This window comes from Thermobia domestica, chromosome 7 (genome assembly GCF_964235325.1).
Source record: "Thermobia domestica chromosome 7, izTheDome1.hap1.1, whole genome shotgun sequence".
NCBI classification, from domain to species: domain Eukaryota; kingdom Metazoa; phylum Arthropoda; class Insecta; order Zygentoma; family Lepismatidae; genus Thermobia; species Thermobia domestica.
In genome coordinates, this window is record NC_137460.1 from 126,275,323 (window position 1) to 126,293,374 (window position 18,052).

General features: G+C 37.9%; 1 long non-coding RNA gene across 1 annotated transcript; it reads left to right on the forward strand.

Moving 5' to 3' along the window:
* Positions 1–3,266: 3,266 nt before the first annotated feature.
* LOC145688939 (uncharacterized) lies at positions 3,267–14,371 on the forward strand. The gene is made up of 3 exons (XR_014132021.1): positions 3,267–3,479; positions 9,950–10,088; positions 14,225–14,371. It is a non-coding gene; the product is annotated as an uncharacterized LOC145688939 (long non-coding RNA).
* The last annotated feature ends 3,681 nt before the right edge of the window (positions 14,372–18,052 follow it).

Below are 18,052 nucleotides of genomic sequence, written 5' to 3' on the forward strand. Positions count from 1 at the left end.
TCTGAATTTTGAGAAATCTTTGAATATTAATGTTTTGAAACATTTTACATTTCAAGGTAGCAAAATGAATGTTATGTGTTTATTCATTCCGTTTTATATGAGACGATTTATTACTTGGTGCAGATTTACTACAGGGCTGCTTAACATAATTGCTAATAAACCGTTTTCAGCGCGAAAATTCCCTTGTGTAGTGAAGATTTAGGATTTAGATTTCTGGGCTTTCGGCATCAATGGCCTTGTTAGCCCGTCGCATATGAGGGATGACTTCCCTCGGTGATCACACTATCCGGGGAAAGGAAGGGAAGAATGGATTGGGGAAAAATGGGGCCGCGGTGGCTCAGTGGTAGAGCGTTCACCTCTGGTGCTTGGGGTCCCGGGTTCGATCCCAGCTCCCGCCAAGTGAACTTTGTGGTGGACAAACACCGTGTGCGTGGGTTTTCTCGGGGTTCTCCCGTTTCCTCCCACTTTCTTCATTCCACCATTTCATACATTACTCATCATCACCGTCTCCTTTAGCCTAACCGGCATAACCGTGGGACGTAAAACTCAAAGATTTCATTTTCATTTTTCGATTTCGGAAGGGAGAAAACGGCTTGGGACCTATATGTTAGGTACCACTCCGGCATTTGCCTGCTGTGAATGAGGAAAAGCCAAGGAAACCTCATTCAGGATGGCTGGACTTAAAATCTTTTGATACTTTTTCGACCGAGTTCCCCCACCGGGATCGAACCCGGGGCCGTTCGCACCGAAGGCGAGAGCGTTAGCGAATACGCTACGCGGGGCCACTAGTGTAGTTTAGAAAACTCATTTTTACTAGGATATTTGCAAGATTTTTTTTTCTTTTAGTTTAACGCCCCATGATTGTACATCAATGTAAGAGAGAAGGTGACGATAAGATACATGATAATGGTGGAATCAAGAAAATGTAAGGAAACTGGAAAGTCTTAAGAATAACCACAACTACAGTGTTCACCAAAAGCCTATTTGTCGGGAGCAGGAATCGAACCAGGGCACAGTGGTCCGAAACGCCGCAAAACCTGCGCAAAAATCCAAAATGTCAAGTACTGGAGTATGGAGTATGAGTATCATACACGTTTAGTCCATACAATAGTGCATTCAGAAACAGCATTAAATATTTTTTAAATACGAATAGAACGAACATGTAGAGAAGTAAAGTTCGTGTAATGTGTAATTAGAAGTTTGCTGTACAGGAACTGGAAGCAATACTACAACACCACTCAGCGTCTCCGTTTGAGAACACAAGTGAACGAAAAGGGAAACCCATGAAACAGAAACTGTAGGGAAGTAGCAATGAGAGGAAATATATAACTGCTCTCCAGAAACGAACCTGGAGGAATAATGTCATATACAATCTTAGCATATAAGTAGTAGGAGAAATTGACTGTAGTGGTGATAAATCGTTGAATTATAAAAAAAGTACCAAGAGGTACCAGTAAGATTCCTGCATAGGTGTGAAGGACAACATGTATAGGTAACGTACATAACAAAAATTGTTGCACATGTTTGCACATTTTCAGACTAGTCACCTGTTAACATGGGTCAGTACATAAAACAATGTATAATTTGACCCATACTATATCCGCATTATGTACTGTCTTGACACGTTTCGCTTTTCATTTTGTCTTTATCAGAAGGAAGATAGGTGAATTACTAAACCGCACATCGTTCGCTGCACTTTCGAGGGAGAATGGTTTAAGAACAGTATGTATAGGACGTGCAACAGTGGAAATCGCAATCTAATGTAGATTTTCTTTTCAGGCCTAATTGCTTTGATATTGTACACATTAGTCTTTGTGCTTGTTAAATTCAGAAAGTGATGTTTATTTTCTGCTTTTTACAGGAATAATGGCGTTTAGGCCTACCAGAAGATACCTTTTGAACGTAATAAGGGAAAAGGCTGACAAACATCATTCTGAACAGAAAGGACACTTGGAAGAGTACATTATAGGAAAGCTGCGAATTCAGGATAATGCAGAAAAGTGCAACGAGATAAAGACAGCTATCAAATTGTTTTGCACCAAGATTTTCCAGGGACTAGATAGTTGTTCCAGAATGGTTGATAGGTTTCTTGAACGATATTCTGATTGGCTTAATGCACCTGCAAAGTTACCATTTGTGGAGCTGGCAACTGAAGCTAAAGAAAGTTCCACTATTGCACGTCCTATACATACTGTTCTCAAACCATTCTCCCTCGAAAGTGCAGCGAACGATGTGCGGTTTAGTAATTCACCTATCTTCCTTCTGATAAAGACCAAATGAAAAGCGAAACGTGTCAAGATAGTACATAATGCGGATATAGTATGGGTCAAATTATGCATTGTTTTATGTACTGACCCATGTTAACAGGTGACTAGTCTGAAAATGTGCAAACATGTGCAACAATTTTTGTTATGTACGTTACCTATACATGTTGTCCTTCACACCTATGCAGGAATCTTACTGGTACCTCTTGGTACTTTTTTTATAATTCAACGATTTATCACCACTACAGTCAATTTCTCCTACTACTTATATGCTAAGATTTTATATGACATTGTTCCTCCAGGTTCGTTTCTGGAGAGCAGTTGTATACTTCCTCTCATTGCTACTTCCCTACAGTTTCTGTTTCATGGGGTTTCCCTTTTCGTTCACTTGTGTTCTTAAACGGAGACGCTGAGTGGTGTTGTAGTATTGCTTCCAGTTTCTGTACAGCAAACTTCTAATTACACATTACACGAACTTTACTTCTCTACATGTTCGTTCTATTCGTATTTAAAAAATACTTAATGCTGTTTTTGAATGCACTATTGTATGGACTAAACGTGTATGATACTCATACTCCATACTCCAGTACTTGACATTTTGGATTTTTGCGCAGGTTTTGCGGCGTTTCGGACCACTGTGCAGGGACCTACCGCGTCAGAGGTAAGCGCTCTCAGAGCTTTCTTTTGTTTAAAGAACTTGTTTACAATGATATATATATATATATATATATATATATATATATATATATATATATATATATATATATATATAACGAAGATATTGACATATTTTACAGCCTCACTGAAATTAAAAAAAAAAGTAGTCAGGGAGAGCTTACTTGTCAGGTTTTTATTTTTTAATTTAATTTATTTTTATTTATTTATTTTTGCTTTGTTATGTTCCCTAGTTAATTAATGTTTGGGTTACTGAAAATTAAAACCTTTTTAGTATTATTGTTATGTCATCACTTTGGAAGCAAAACGTTAGATTTTTTTCTTGTGTTTTCATATAGGAAGTTGGTGAGTTTGTGCCTTAGCACTGGTTTGGTTTCTAGAACGTAATTGAAGGTCATGTTGAGTTGAGTCTTGGTGGGTTTGAGTTCGTGAAGTGTCAGGCACTGCTTGTGCCCCTGTCTTCTGTTTGTGATGTTTCCTGGCTTTGGGCTGTGACGTATTTATGTTGAGGAGTACCAACGAAGGCCGCGTGATATACAGGTAGCTACAACACAGCTTCAACAGTTAACGAGTGCCATGTCTTTGAATTTAAGCTTTCGTTACGGCGTGATAATGCAGTATAGTGCTAGATTGAAATTCTATGGGTGGTAAAAACGGTATGGTAAGAAATACAACGTAATTGTTATTAGTTTAATTAGTGTTTCTTCATAGTATTGTTTCACTATTTCTAGAAGGAATTAAGTATTAACGAAGTAATGAATAAGCAAAAGCACACATTGATTGATGTTTACTATTTCTCATACTCCATTGAGAATGTTTTGATCCTCAGTTGCGCAAACATCCAGTGTGCGTTTATTTTCTTTCTTTTTTGGGGGGTTTACACTGCCTCACAGATGAGCTCTTTCGTGGCTAAGTGGTTAATGAACACGCCTTTGGCGTGGGACACCCGGGTTCGATTCCCGGCCGGGGGCCGCGGTGGCTCAGTGGTAGAGCGTTCACCTCTGGTGCTTGGGGTCCCGGATTCGATCCTAGCCCCGCCAAGTGAACCTTGTGGTGGACAAACACCGTGTGCGTGGGTTTTCTTGGGGTTCTCCCATTTCCTCCCACTTACTTCATTCCACCATTTAATTCATTGCTCATCATCAGCGTCTCCCTTAGCCTAACTGGCATAACTGTGGGACGTAAAACTCAAAGGTTTCATTTCATTTTTTCTTAATCTCTTGCACCGACCGACCGATCTCGATCAAATTTCCAACGTAGATGCGCTTCTGGCCTGGGAGTGTTTTTAGCTATTTACTTTGACAGTAGAACTTAGGGGAGGGGGAGGAGGGGGACAGAAAAAATAAATGACTTAATTTACTTTGAAGTGTAAAAGTGCGAGCGTTTTCTTCTCTCTCTCTCTCTCTCTCTCTCTGTCTCTCTCTCTCTCTCTTCACTCTTCCAGTCTCCTCTCACTTTTAGGGCCGCGGTGGCTCAGTGGTAGAGCGTTCACCTCTGGTGCTTGGGGTCACGGATTCGATCCTAGCCCCGCCAAGTGAACCTTGTGGTGGACAAGCACCGTGTGCGTGGGTTTTCTCGGGGTTCTCCCATTTCCTCCCACTTACTTCATTCCACCATTTAATTCATTGCTCATCATCAGCGTCTCCCTTAGCCTAACTGGCATAACTGTGGGACGTAAAACTCAAAGGTTTCATTTCATTTTTTCTTAATCTCTTGCACCGACCGACCGATCTCGATCAAATTTCCAACGTAGATGCGCTTCTGGCCTGGGAGTGTTTTTAGCTATTTACTTTGACAGTAGAACTTAGGGGAGTGGGAGGAGGGGGACAGAAAAAATAAATGACTTAATTTACTTTGAAGTGTAAAAGTGCGAGCGTTTTCTTCTCTCTCTCTCTCTCTCTCTGTCTCTCTCTCTCTCTCTTCACTCCTCCAGTCTCCTCTCACTTTTAGGGCCGCGGTGGCTCAGTGGTAGAGCGTTCACCTCTGGTGCTTGGGGTCACGGATTCGATCCTAGCCCCGCCAAGTGAACCTTGTGGTGGACAAACACCGTGTGCGTGGGTTTTCTCGGGGTTCTCCCATTTCCTCCCACTTACTTCATTCCACCATTTAATTCATTGCTCATCATCAGCGTCTCCCTTAGCCTAACTGGCATAACTGTGGGACGTAAAACTCAAAGGTTTCATTTCATTTTTTCTTAATCTCTTGCACCGACCGACCGATCTCGATCAAATTTCCAACGTAGATGCGCTTCTGGCCTGGGAGTGTTTTTAGCTATTTACTTTGACAGTAGAACTTAGGGGAGGGGGAGGAGGGGGACAGAAAAAATAAATGACTTAATTTACTTTGAAGTGTAAAAGTGCGAGCGTTTTCTTCTCTCTCTCTCTCTCTCTCTCTCTCTCTCTCTCTCTCTCTCTCTCTGTCTCTCTCTCTCTCTCTTCACTCCTCCAGTCTCCTCTCACTTTTAGGGCCGCGGTGGCTCAGTGGTAGAGCGTTCACCTCTGGTGCTTGGGGTCACGGATTCGATCCTAGCCCCGCCAAGTGAACCTTGTGGTGGACAAACACCGTGTGCGTGGGTTTTCTCGGGGTTCTCCCATTTCCTCCCACTTACTTCATTCCACCATTTCATTCATTTCTCATAATCACCGTCTCCTTTAGCCTAACCGGCATAACCGTGGGACGTAAAACGCAAAGATTTCATTTCATTTTTTCCTCTCACTTTGATTTCATGATTTCGCACTCTGATGAAAAGTATTAAATACCGCCAGGAAAAGTACTAATATATAACCTCTCTTTTAGGCGCCCCTCCAACCACGCGCCCGGGACACGTGCTTTGCTTGCTTGCCCATAGCTTCGGCTCTGTGAGCTAGATAAGTAACATACAATGCTTACGTAATACTTTGGGTCATAAGTACTATTAAGAAAGGAAGAATTGCATTTTTTTAACTTTGGGAAAGGAGCTACTATGGGATTAAAGTTAAGGTAGGAAAGGCAACACATTCCAGTCTATGCTTTCACCCAGCAGACATATTGTTTGGAACCAAAAAAATGTGACTTTTGGAATCTTGTACTTAGGTTCACAGCGGAAGCGACGAAATAACTTGAATCATCCATTGTAGCTCTCCCCGCAACCAGTTTCTAAAATGTTGGCAATAAGTTTGCGAAACGAGAGGTGACGACTCCAATTTTGGGTGAAAAGTCGCTATAAGAAATAATCGAGAAATTCATTGTCTATAAGCATTGTAAAAGTTGTAGATGTAAACTAAACAATATGTTCTACTCACTGGCGCAAATCCCGGGGGGGGGGGATGACGGATACATGTCCCCTCCAATCTTGGAACTGAGGGGGACTTCTCCCAAATAATCCGATTTGAAATGTGTTTTTTGGGAGAAATTTGATGATTTTTGTCCGATTGCTACAAAGGAACGTGAGATGTCCCCCAGAATAAGCCTCAAATCTGCAGCCTCCTAACGCTAAAGACAACTCTGATCCTCCACAACATTGTTTTTCAATTCATAAGTATTTTGGACATCGCCAAAAAAAGTATGGTAACGGTCTTACCCTCCCCCCCCCCCAATGTTGAAGACAGATTTGCGCCGCTGGTTCTATTCACATCTTTGTAAACAGGGCGCAACCAATCCTTTAATTCAGGGATCATTTCAGGTTGTTTCGGGTACTTTTGTTCATGTTGTGGTCAAAATAGTTCCGAAATAATTAACACTACAGTACTTACGTTAAGCAATTTTTTGTAAAAGAAAAAGTGCAGAATAATTAAAAGACCCCAGAGGACAAATATAACAAACACCTTCTTCGCCTTTTTTCACGCATCTATAGCTAATCTTGTTGCTATCGGTAATGATGTATTACGTGTGTCTCTCAACGGAAACTCTGCGAACTAAAGGACATCAAGTTTGTAGTTATTCTTCGTTAGAGGGCAAGGGTAACATAACAATGCAGGATTGTGGAGTAGTGAGTACGCTGTATTTCCAAACTCTTCATCACTTGCGCTGATTAAAACAAACAAACAGAAAAAAATAACGTAAAAACTGTTTTGAACTAATAATGCTTCTCTACAGATGAACATTTTGTTTGCAGCAAAAAGTCGCTAAATGTGTAAGTAGGTAAATCGTTATTTAAAAATCACCCAAAAAAGTCTCCAATCGGAATTTTTTTTTTGTCGTTATCGTAGGGCGACCATACGTCCCGTTTTGACCGGGACAGTCCCGTTTTAGGGGCGTGTCGCGGCCGTCCCGTCAGTAGATGGAAAAAAGTAGTATTCGTCCCGTTTTATGTAAATGAAAGAAGTAAATAACAAACCCAGTACCTTTACTCCTTTTAAAAGTATTAATAATAACAAAGCGGCAAAAATTGAACTGAAAATCCCTATATTAAAAATACTCTATAGTTCGCAGTACTGCTCGAAAGGCAGCAGAGGTTTTAGCAGTTGGTTGTGTGTTAAACAAACTTCAACGTGTCTTTCCTTTTTCATAAGTACCCGCTCTGTAACGAAGAGAGAGAGGGGGAACTCTGATATCAAGGCACTGATAAGAACAAAGGTAGATCTAAAAGTCTAGTGTTGCAAGAACCTGTCCCGTTTTTAACTGAAAATTTTATGGTCACCCTGCGCTATCGTTAAGGTCGAATTCCCCTTATTTAGCGACTTTACCCAAAATTGGCAACATTGACCCCCACCGAACAACACCCCGTCATCTTGAGCCTAGCCAGCATAATAGTGGGACGTAAAACTTAAAGATTTCATTTCGAACAACACTCCCAGAAACCTACTGTTATACTATTCTCAAACCACCCTTTCGTACAGTTCTCCCTATTCGAAAAAAAAAATTGTAAATAGCAGTGTTCATACATAAATATGGAACTCAATTTCCCTGAATTTTGCAGGTTTTCCAGGTATTAATTTTGCAATTTCCAGGTCTAGTGGAAGAAACTAATAGTACGAGAACACATAAATTTTAAGAATACTATATTTATATATTTGAGAATGGCCACCCTTCTCCCCAATGAACGATTGCAATTAAATATTGAGTCACAAGAAAATAAATAATTAAAATAAATAAAATTTAAGTTGAAAAATATTAAGTTGAGAAGCCTACTAAGGGAATTATATAATACTTTTGTTCCATACTTGAATACATTCAAAATATACAAAAAAATATTGGCTTGGGGAAGAAAAAAGGGCCCGCGAGATTTTAACTGATTCTTGTAGTACTCGACGACAGAAATAGATTACTGAAAGAATTTTCAAAATCGGCACAGGCAAACATGAAGAAAATCGCATTTTCAGGTACCGGTTCAAAATGAGAAGAAAAAAGGACCGCGAGATTTTAACTGATTCTTGTAGTACTCGACGAGAGAAATCGATTAGTGAAGGAATGTTCAAAATCGGCGCAGGCAAGCATGAAAAAAAAATCCCACTTTCATGTACCGGTTCAAAATGGGGAAGAAAAAAGGGCCCGCGAGATTTTAACTGATTCTTGTAGTACTCGACGACAGAAATAGATTACTGAAAGAATTTTCAAAATCGGCACAGGCAAACATGAAGAAAATCGCATTTTCAGGTACCGGTTCAAAATGGGAAGAAAAAAGGACCGCGAGATTTTAACTGATTCTTGTAGTACTCGTCGAGAGAAATCGACTAGTGAAGGAATTTTCAAAATCGGCGCAGGCAAGCATGAAAAAAAATCGCACTTTCATGTACCGGTTCAAAATGGGGAAGAATAAAGGGCCCGCGAGATTTTAACTGGTTCTTGTAGTACTCAACGGGAGAAATCGATTAGTGAAGAATTTTCAAAATCGGCGCAGGCAAACATGGAGTAAATGGCATTTTCATGTACCGGTTCAAAATGGGGAAGGAACAAGGTCCCGCGAGTTTGAACCGCTACGATGTATGTTTACGAATGTGCCCGTCTTCTCAAATTTAGTTAATTACTGTGACACTGAAACATGTGACACAGAGTCACATTGTGGATGACTCTGCAATCGGCAACCACTGCACATATACTCCTCCCGCCCCACAGTTTGATTATTTCGATCCATTCCTCACGTGCTAACGGCATGGTTCAACATCTGCAAGAAAGAGGTAAATGTAACGTTCAATTGGCAATAGCTTTTCACCAAATTAAGCTGCATGAAATCTGATTGCATATTTGACATACTGAGAAAATTCTAGCCCGTGGCCATATGTATCACATATCCCACCAGTTCATAAAAATTTTGAACACAAAATTACGGTCGTCCGTGTGACGTACTCCCAAAAGGCCTAATGTGTATCACCCACCTCACATTCAATGAAACCACATCCGTGTAGAATTAAGAAAGGAACCTCTTATGATGTATACAGGATGTCTCAAACGTTCCCTGACATAGGGTAACTCTGTTATTATCAGAGTTACGACAAAATGTAAGAGGAAAAACATCTCGAAATATGACGTTTTCAATCTAAAGTGAACACTTTTTTAAAAAATCGGACAAGATGAATGTGCTGTATACTCTTTATGCACCCAATTTTAAATGAAAATGCAACGTTGTCATTTACCTGGACCCACGACATAAGTGAATGAAGTTACTGTTTGAAACGGGGGCTGGCCATCGACATGTTAGCGTAAAAGACAGTAACTTCACTCACTTCTGTTGTGGGTCCAGGTAAATGGCAACGTTGCATTTTCATTTCACATTGGGCGCATAGAGAGTGTACAGCGCAAACGGGTCATCCGATTTTAAAAATTCCTTCACTTTAGATTGAAAACATCATAATTGGATATGCTTTTCCCTCCTACATTCTGTTGTAACTCTGATAATAACAGAGTTACCCTATGTCAGGGGACTTTTGAGACACCCTGTATACCTTATTTAATGTATATTTGATGTCACTATAACTGTAGTATAATTTAGTTTGTTTAAATTTACAATTTAATACAAGTAGATTCGGATTTACATGCGTAGGATTTTGTATGCATCTAACTAATGAATTCTTTTATTTTTATGCTTAACTTAGTGACTTGGCTTTGGACTGCAACTGATTATTGTAACCCATTATTGCTTGAGAAGAAACAAGATATCCGAATCTTCATTTGGAGAAATCAAAGGTCTATTGGAAAGCTGGGGATTACAATCATTAATTTCTACATTTCAAGGTGCGTAGTAAATTATATATTGTGTTTATTGTTAAATTACTATTATTGGGTTTAGAATCAATGAAGCACTTCATGATATTTTATGGGGATCAAGATGGGTGCCGGATAGATAAGTATTTGAGCGTCAGGCTCTTATTTCTTTTCAATTTAATATTTAATCAATGATTATTTTTCTCCCTCATTATTCCACCAAATCGTATTCCAAGATCATATATCCATTTTTGTTCGATATATCCATATTTTTGATCTCTTTCATATTTCTATATTTTCGATTTTTGATATTGTTTATATTTCGATATTGCTGTATTTTTCGATATTTCGAACAAGTTTCGATAGTTTGTCGACATCGATTATCTATATCTAAATTCGGATATCCCAAAGCCCTATCGAGCACCCTCCGAAATGAAGTTTTTGGCTATGGACCTGATTAGGGATGCGCACGAGACAAGACGAGACAATTTTTGTTACGAAATTCGAGACAAGATAGAGCTTTTCCAATAGAAACGGATCCAGTTTTCGAGACGAGACAACTTTCGCGGCACCTTTTCGAGAGGAGACAACCTCAAATCTTTTCTCTTGCGCATCCCTAGACTTGATCATGAGTTATCAAAAAAAAAAAAATGTTAATGAGAAATAACATGTAAATACAATATAGGTAGCTAAAACATTTTTGTTTTCATTCTTCAGTAATGCATTGTTATTAATCTCAGGGGGGGGGCGGTGGCTCAGTGGTAGAGCGTTCACCTCCGGTGCTTGGGGTCCCTGGTTCGATCCCAACTCGCGCCGTGTGGACTTTGTGGTGGACAAACACCTTGCTCGTGGGTTTTCTCGGGGTTCTCCCGTTTCCTCCCACTTTGTTCATTCCACCATTTCACTCATTTCTCATTATCACCGTCTCCTTATCCTAACCGGCATAACCGTGGGACGTTAAACTTAAAGATTTCATTTTTTATTAATCTCAGCATTTTATAGTGTATTCTTAAGCTTAAGGTGATGTATAATTAAATTTTGAATTCAGTTAACTTATTTTGTTTCTCAGATTGTTTTTAAAATGTATGTACAATTGTTTATGTTCATTCTCGAGAGTTTAAAGTGACGTATAGTTATTAAACATAGTATTTAATATTGTACTCTTAACGTGGAAGTGATATACAGTTAACTTTTGAATTCAGTTAACATTTTTCTTTCTGAAATTGCTTTAAAAAGTATGTAAAAACGTTTTTATTTTCTTTCTTGAGTGCTAAAAGTGATGCAAAGTTATTAAGCTTACTACTTTATATTGTATTCTCAACCCTAAACTGATACACAGTGCGTTTTTGAATAAATTGTCAAGTTATTTGAGTGATGAACACTGGTAGAAAATCCTGACTACTACTGGAACATTTTGATTTTAAGGTGACGACTACTGGTGCAAGGATTTTAAAATATTGTTTTTCCTTCAAGGGCTACTCCTTTTTGAATTCTGACTACATGGTCACTATAGGAAGGATCAGTGAGTCTTTCCAACTATGGTACAGCTCCGACAGATTCACGATGCTCAGAGAAGAGACAAAATAGTATGTTTTCAAACTTAAAGTGAGAACCACTGGCGTTTTTACCTTGCTATGCAAAAGTAAGTGAGTACTCCAATGGGGTTCCAATGCGGTACCTAATTTCTGCATTTTAGATATATGGAAATACATGTCTCTAAAATGTAAAGAACTGATTTTTTTAGGGGGGGGGGAATAAACTATAGGTATGTGGGACTTGCATACTTGACGCTACAATTCGGAAATTGAATTAAAATATGACTAACGGCTATCAAGATGTTATCAAATAAAGGGAGGACCAACACAGTTAAGGGGTTTTCGTGTTAGATGCTAAAATTTCCGAAATCGGTCATGGAAAGTTAATAAACACCAGTAGCAATTTCATCTTAAAGTAATTAGATATCTTCATGGGGTGTTAGAACATCATGGAGTCTACCAAAATTAAATTTTAAAAGCTTTTGAAAATATAATCTGACATTTGTAAACAGTATTTGAAATATGTATTTACCCAAAACTTCCAGCTAGTACATCTAACATCTGGAGAAACACTGTGAAATAAAAGCTTGAAATTTCGGAAACAATTATTGGTCGCAACAAAATTAAATAAGATGGTACTTCTATGGGTTAAATCAGTACCTCAGTACAATTTCGATCGAAAGATTAGTTCAGTCCTAGGTTTTCTTCAGGCAATTCCAATGGTTCATCGAGCTGTACAAAAGAATGAAAATTCGCTGTCAATATCTAAGATAGTAACCAAGATAAAAGGAATTATATATTTTATGGCGTAAAAATAGAGATCTTTATATATTTGTACTTTTGGGTCTTTCCTATAAGAAAAAAAAATCAGAAAACTACTGTATATACCTTAATAGACAATTCAATGGGCGGGGACACAGTAGCTTAGTGGTAGGGTGTTTAACTAATCTTTTTTTTTTTTTGCAGAAACTATTGGAGTATTCACTTAACCCGTAGAGATACGATCATACTTAACTCCCTATTTAATTTTAAAATTAAATAAAAGGAAATATTTCAGTGTAGCGACCCACGATTATGCATTTTAGTCTCAGGGAGATTATGATTAAAGCAAGTGAATGTTGTTGACAGAATTGATGGAATGCAAAGGTGGGAGGAGAGTACCCCGAGAAAACCCACGAATACGATGTCCACTACAAACTGACTTGGCCGTGGATCGAACCAAGAACCCAATACACCAGAGGTAAGCACTCTACCACTAAGCCACTGTGCCCCCGCCCATTTAATTGTCTATTAAGGTATATACGGTTGTTTTCTGAAATTTCTTCTTCTTACAGCAAATACTCAAAAGTACAAATCCATGTGGGTCTCTATTTTTACGACGTCATAAAATACATAATTCCTTATATCTCGCTTGCTATATTAGATATTGACAAAAAATGTTCACTTTATTTCAGAGCCCGATGAACGCTTGGAATTGTCCAAAGAAAATTTAGAGCTGAATTAATCTTTCGATCGAAATTGTACTGACGAGTCTGAGGTTCTCACTTAACCCATATAAGTACCATCTTATTTAACTTTTGTTAGGATCAATAATTGTTTTCTGAAATTTCAAGATCTAATACGCTTTTATTGTATGGTGTCTCTCTAGCTGCTAGATGTACTAGCTGGAACTTTTAGGTAAATACATATTTCTAATACTCTTTACAAATGTCAAAATATATTTTACAAAACTTTTAAAATTTAATCTTGGTAGACCCCATGATGTTCTTAAACTCCATGGAAATACCTAATTATTTTAAGATGAAATTGCTACTGATGCTTATTAACTTTACATGACCGGTTTCGGAAATTTTACCACCTAACACGAAAACCCCATAACTATATGGATCCTCCCTTTATTTGACAATATCTTGATAGTCATATTTTAATTAATTTTCTAAATTGTACTGTCTAATATGCAAGCTCCACGTACCTATGGTGTCGCTTTTTATTTCACCATATTTCGGTAACTGTTAGGCGTACCGACTTGCGGTTTCGGTAAACACACACCTCTAACGTTCTTTAAAACGTTATTAAGACATATTTTAGAATATTTAGAAATGAGAGTTCTGGGAATATCATGGTACCCGAAAACCCCCATCAGGGCGTGTGTGTAGTGTATTTAATTGAAACTACTTTTGAGGTTGTTGTAAGCCCTCGTAATTACGTTTCCGAAACTGCACCATCTAGTACGCAAACTCCACAGTTCTGTAGTGTCGCTCTTTATTTTCCCATATCTCGATATCCATAAGGCTTACCGAGTTGAGGTTTTCGGTAAACAGATGTCAGTTCCTTACATTTTAGAGACATATATTTTCATATATCTAAAAAATACAGACATTAGGTACCCCATGGTAGCCCGAACACCATTGAGGTACCCACTTACTTTTGAATGGTAATACATTTTGAGTTGTTGTTCAGCATCAATAAACACTTCATAGTTTTTCTACGTGCAACCCAAAAGTCCATACCTGACCGAACATATTTTGTCCATTTAATCTCAAAAATGTTAAGATACTTTGTATTGTTAAGTACAACCAAATTAAGCACACTGAATATAACATTTTAAATATTTTCTGATTTTTGTTGCAGGTATTTCGTGCATCAAACCAGAATTCTGCTTGAAAGACAGTCAAAAGAAGCAGTGTAGGTTGTGGCTAAAAGTACGCCCTTTCTGAAGACAGACTCAGTTGTACTTACATTATTTTGTACGAATATATAACCCTAATAAAGATACTGTACTACAAATTATTTCTTTCTTCCATAAATTATAATAAAATATTATCTCTGTTTAAAGAAAATGATTGTTAAGTCATTTTAATTATTTTTCTCTGTAATAAGAACATTATCCCTAGCAATATTTTTTATCTTTGTGCTATTGCGATTGGATGAAGTAAAATTCTATACGAAGCACTATTATTTCAGACATGCATTAATAACTAATGTATTGTTCTGTATGTAAGACAATGTGTATACTGAACATGTCTAGCGAAGGTGTTGTTTTAATACAGAATCTATAACTCAGCTTTTCAGTAGTCAACTTTATTGGGAATCCGAAGAACGAAGTTAAAAAAAAAAAAAAAAAATGTTGGACTTACCAGCGTGTGTGTGTTCGAATTCTGGACTAATCCAAATTATCCAGAGAAATCATTATATATTTCTTTGTTGCTATTTCAGATGTATCCTTTATCCAAGTCGTATGAAACGGAGACTTCATACATCGCTATACTTTGTATGAACTATGTTCCGTATTTACTTAATCACTTTGTAACTTTCTCTAGTGTTGACAAGGCCGCAGGTGTCAATCGAATAGTTTAGTGTTTCACTCATGTCACCTTGTGACTAAGGTACGTCCTGTTGGTATATATATGGTACTGGGTTCAATTAGCGATAAAATACATTTTTAGCGTTAAACAAATGCAAAAATCTACACGAAATGAGATACCGTGATCTCTGACTTACGGATAACACCAAGCAACTAATGGTACTGAGTGTGATTGAGTTTACTAATTACTATTTGGCTAAAATCAGTGTTCCTTTATCTATAGTTCTTTTCGTGCTTTGAATTGCAAAGTTTGAAATAACCGTTTTAAATTATTGTGTATATATATCTTCCGAGTAATTCTGAGAATCATTGCTCTTTCTTTAAGCAATGTATGAGACTGTTAAATTGCTCTTTCCTTAAAATGTTGCACTAAGAAGGATGCATCCAGGAAAGTCCAAATTTGCAGAATGTCTATAGCAGGGAAGAATAAATATGTTTAGTCGATGGCTGCACAACGCCTCCGCTGTCACCACGTTGTCACACAGCGAATACAGCGAACGTTTAAGAGTATTCTGCACTTACTATTAGGTATCGGCCTGGGAACTTTGGCGCATCTACCCAGTCTCCTTCTTGGTGTTTCATTTTTAATGGCGAGTACTGAGTAGGAATAATATTGTAAGCGAATGCGTTTCCGGCTGACACCACACTTTTAATTATTGCGACATTTAAAAAAAATACCTGTTAATTAAAATGTACAGAGAAGTTATTTCTGGAAAATTCTATTCAGGCCTCTTGTGGTAACAACTGCACTTTAGTAGAAGATACTATTAAGGAAAAGAATGAGGTAAAATAATCTTTATATCGTACAAGCAATGGATGATAACAGCTTAATAAATGATTGTACGTAAATCTTGTTTGAGTTTGAATATAGGATTGTATAAGGCTGTGCATTTTGCATTATTATTGAGGTGCTGCAACTAACTAACTGCAAACCATATGATAAATTCTTACAGTAATATATCACATATTGATTTACTCTGTATGGAAACGAAAATAGTTTAATATATGGTTAACCTCCTTTGTGCCAGGGGCGGATCCAGAGGGGGGCGATCGGGGCGATCGCCCCCCCCCACAAGAGGAAACTTTCTTATTTTATATATAAATAAACCCATCCATAACAAGTTTGGAGCTCTTAAAAGTAGCAGTATTACCGCCGACCGCCCCCCCCAGAAGTCCGTCCTGGATCCGCCCCTGCTTTGTGCCCATAATTTTAAAATTAACGTTTGTCACTTTTCAACACTTGACTTTGCAGTAGCTTTCCAACGAATTAGCAGGAAGCCCAAACTTATAGGACACCCTGCAGGTAAATACATTTCTTTGGACAGTTTCACTGCTCCAAACTAAGATTTGAAAAGTGTAGTATTGTTAATTTTATTATTATTGGCACAAAGGAGATCAACCATATTTTAAGCTATTTTTGTTTTCATACAGAGTAAAACAATATTTGACAACATTACAGTAAGAATGTATCATGCACTTTGCAGTATGTTGCAGCACTTTAATAATGGTGCACTATACGTACACTCTAGATCCTGCATATGTCCGATCCATACATTACAAGAAGGCAATACGTATTCGATACAGGTAAAATCTGTATATTTCATATGGACAACCTATTAGCTATATACATCCAATCTATACATTACATATGGCCAACCTGTACGCGACATACGTATAATCTATATGCTGCATGCAGACAGTCTGTAAGCTACATATATGCACTCTGTATGGTGCATACGGATATTCTGTATGCTGTATCTGGACAAGCTGTGTGCGACATAAGGAAAATTTGTATAATACATACGTACAATACGTATACTGTATCTAGTCGTACGTATGGGGCACAAGTACAATATAGATGCTGTCTCGGGGTTGAACGCAAGAAACATACGTACAGAACGTATATTGCATACTTCTTGAAATCATGCTCCGTCCTGATAGTCAGTGTATGTCGTCATTATTAACCCACATGCTACATACGACCCTGACGTCACAAAGCTAGATATCACCTCCGTATATACTTGTTACTGCAGATGACGTCACACGAATGACGTCATTGCACTTATGCAGACAGTACGTATAATACATACTTTTTCAGCTATACGTTTGCTGCAGGATGTTATATACGGTTGTACGTTAAGTCCAGAAACTACAGGAATTACGAATGTAACCTACGTTTTTAAGTATGCCACCTACAATTTTTTTTCTCAGTGTAAAATTGAACATATTCTCCAGTAGTTTCCACACTTCTCCTGTAAGACCATCCACTTCGAGACTACCATTGACTTCTCGGACTATAGTTGCTGGAGGATTCTACGACAAATTAACATTAAATTTAGGCTTAGAAGCAATACTTTAAGTTGGAACTTTCATTATTGTATTAGTACATAATTACATTATTGTATTAGTACATTGTATTTCATTACCGAACTTCTTCTAGCTTTCTGAATTTTAGTTTCTTTTGAAGTACAATGTGATCAGGAAATCTCTTTACACTCACTTTGTGACAATGTGATTACGTGCTGCTTACCTCCTATAAATTCAGAACATCCGTGTGGGTTTTTTCATATTCGTAGCATATTCTTATGTGCCTCCGTGTTTGATTGTTCAACCGTGACATATATCAGGGTGACTTATTAAAATTCTACACGAACTTGAACTTTCAGTTGCTCGTTATCGGTGTATCCGGTTTGTCGTGCCTCGTCTTTCACAATACGCCTGAATGCACCATCAGATGTGGTGATAAGTGAGGGCCAAGCCGTTTTAATCCACGGTCCGATTCAAAGATTTGGGAAAATTTCGCTCAGAAGTTTGCGGATGGACCAAGCGTAAGAGAAAATGCTTGTATTCGCCATTAGAACTCATATACTGGATTGTTCGCGTCTTTTTCTGACACCCGGGAACAACAATGAAGTTAGTGCAATCACACTATGAATAAAACCAAAGCAAAGTATAGCTGTTAGTTTAATATTCATATTATTCATTAACCTTTATACAATTTTGTGATATAATGTCATATTGAATGTAAATTGACTTCCCGATTCACGACTTCTCAATATTACCTTGCAATATTATAACTATTTTCATATCATTCT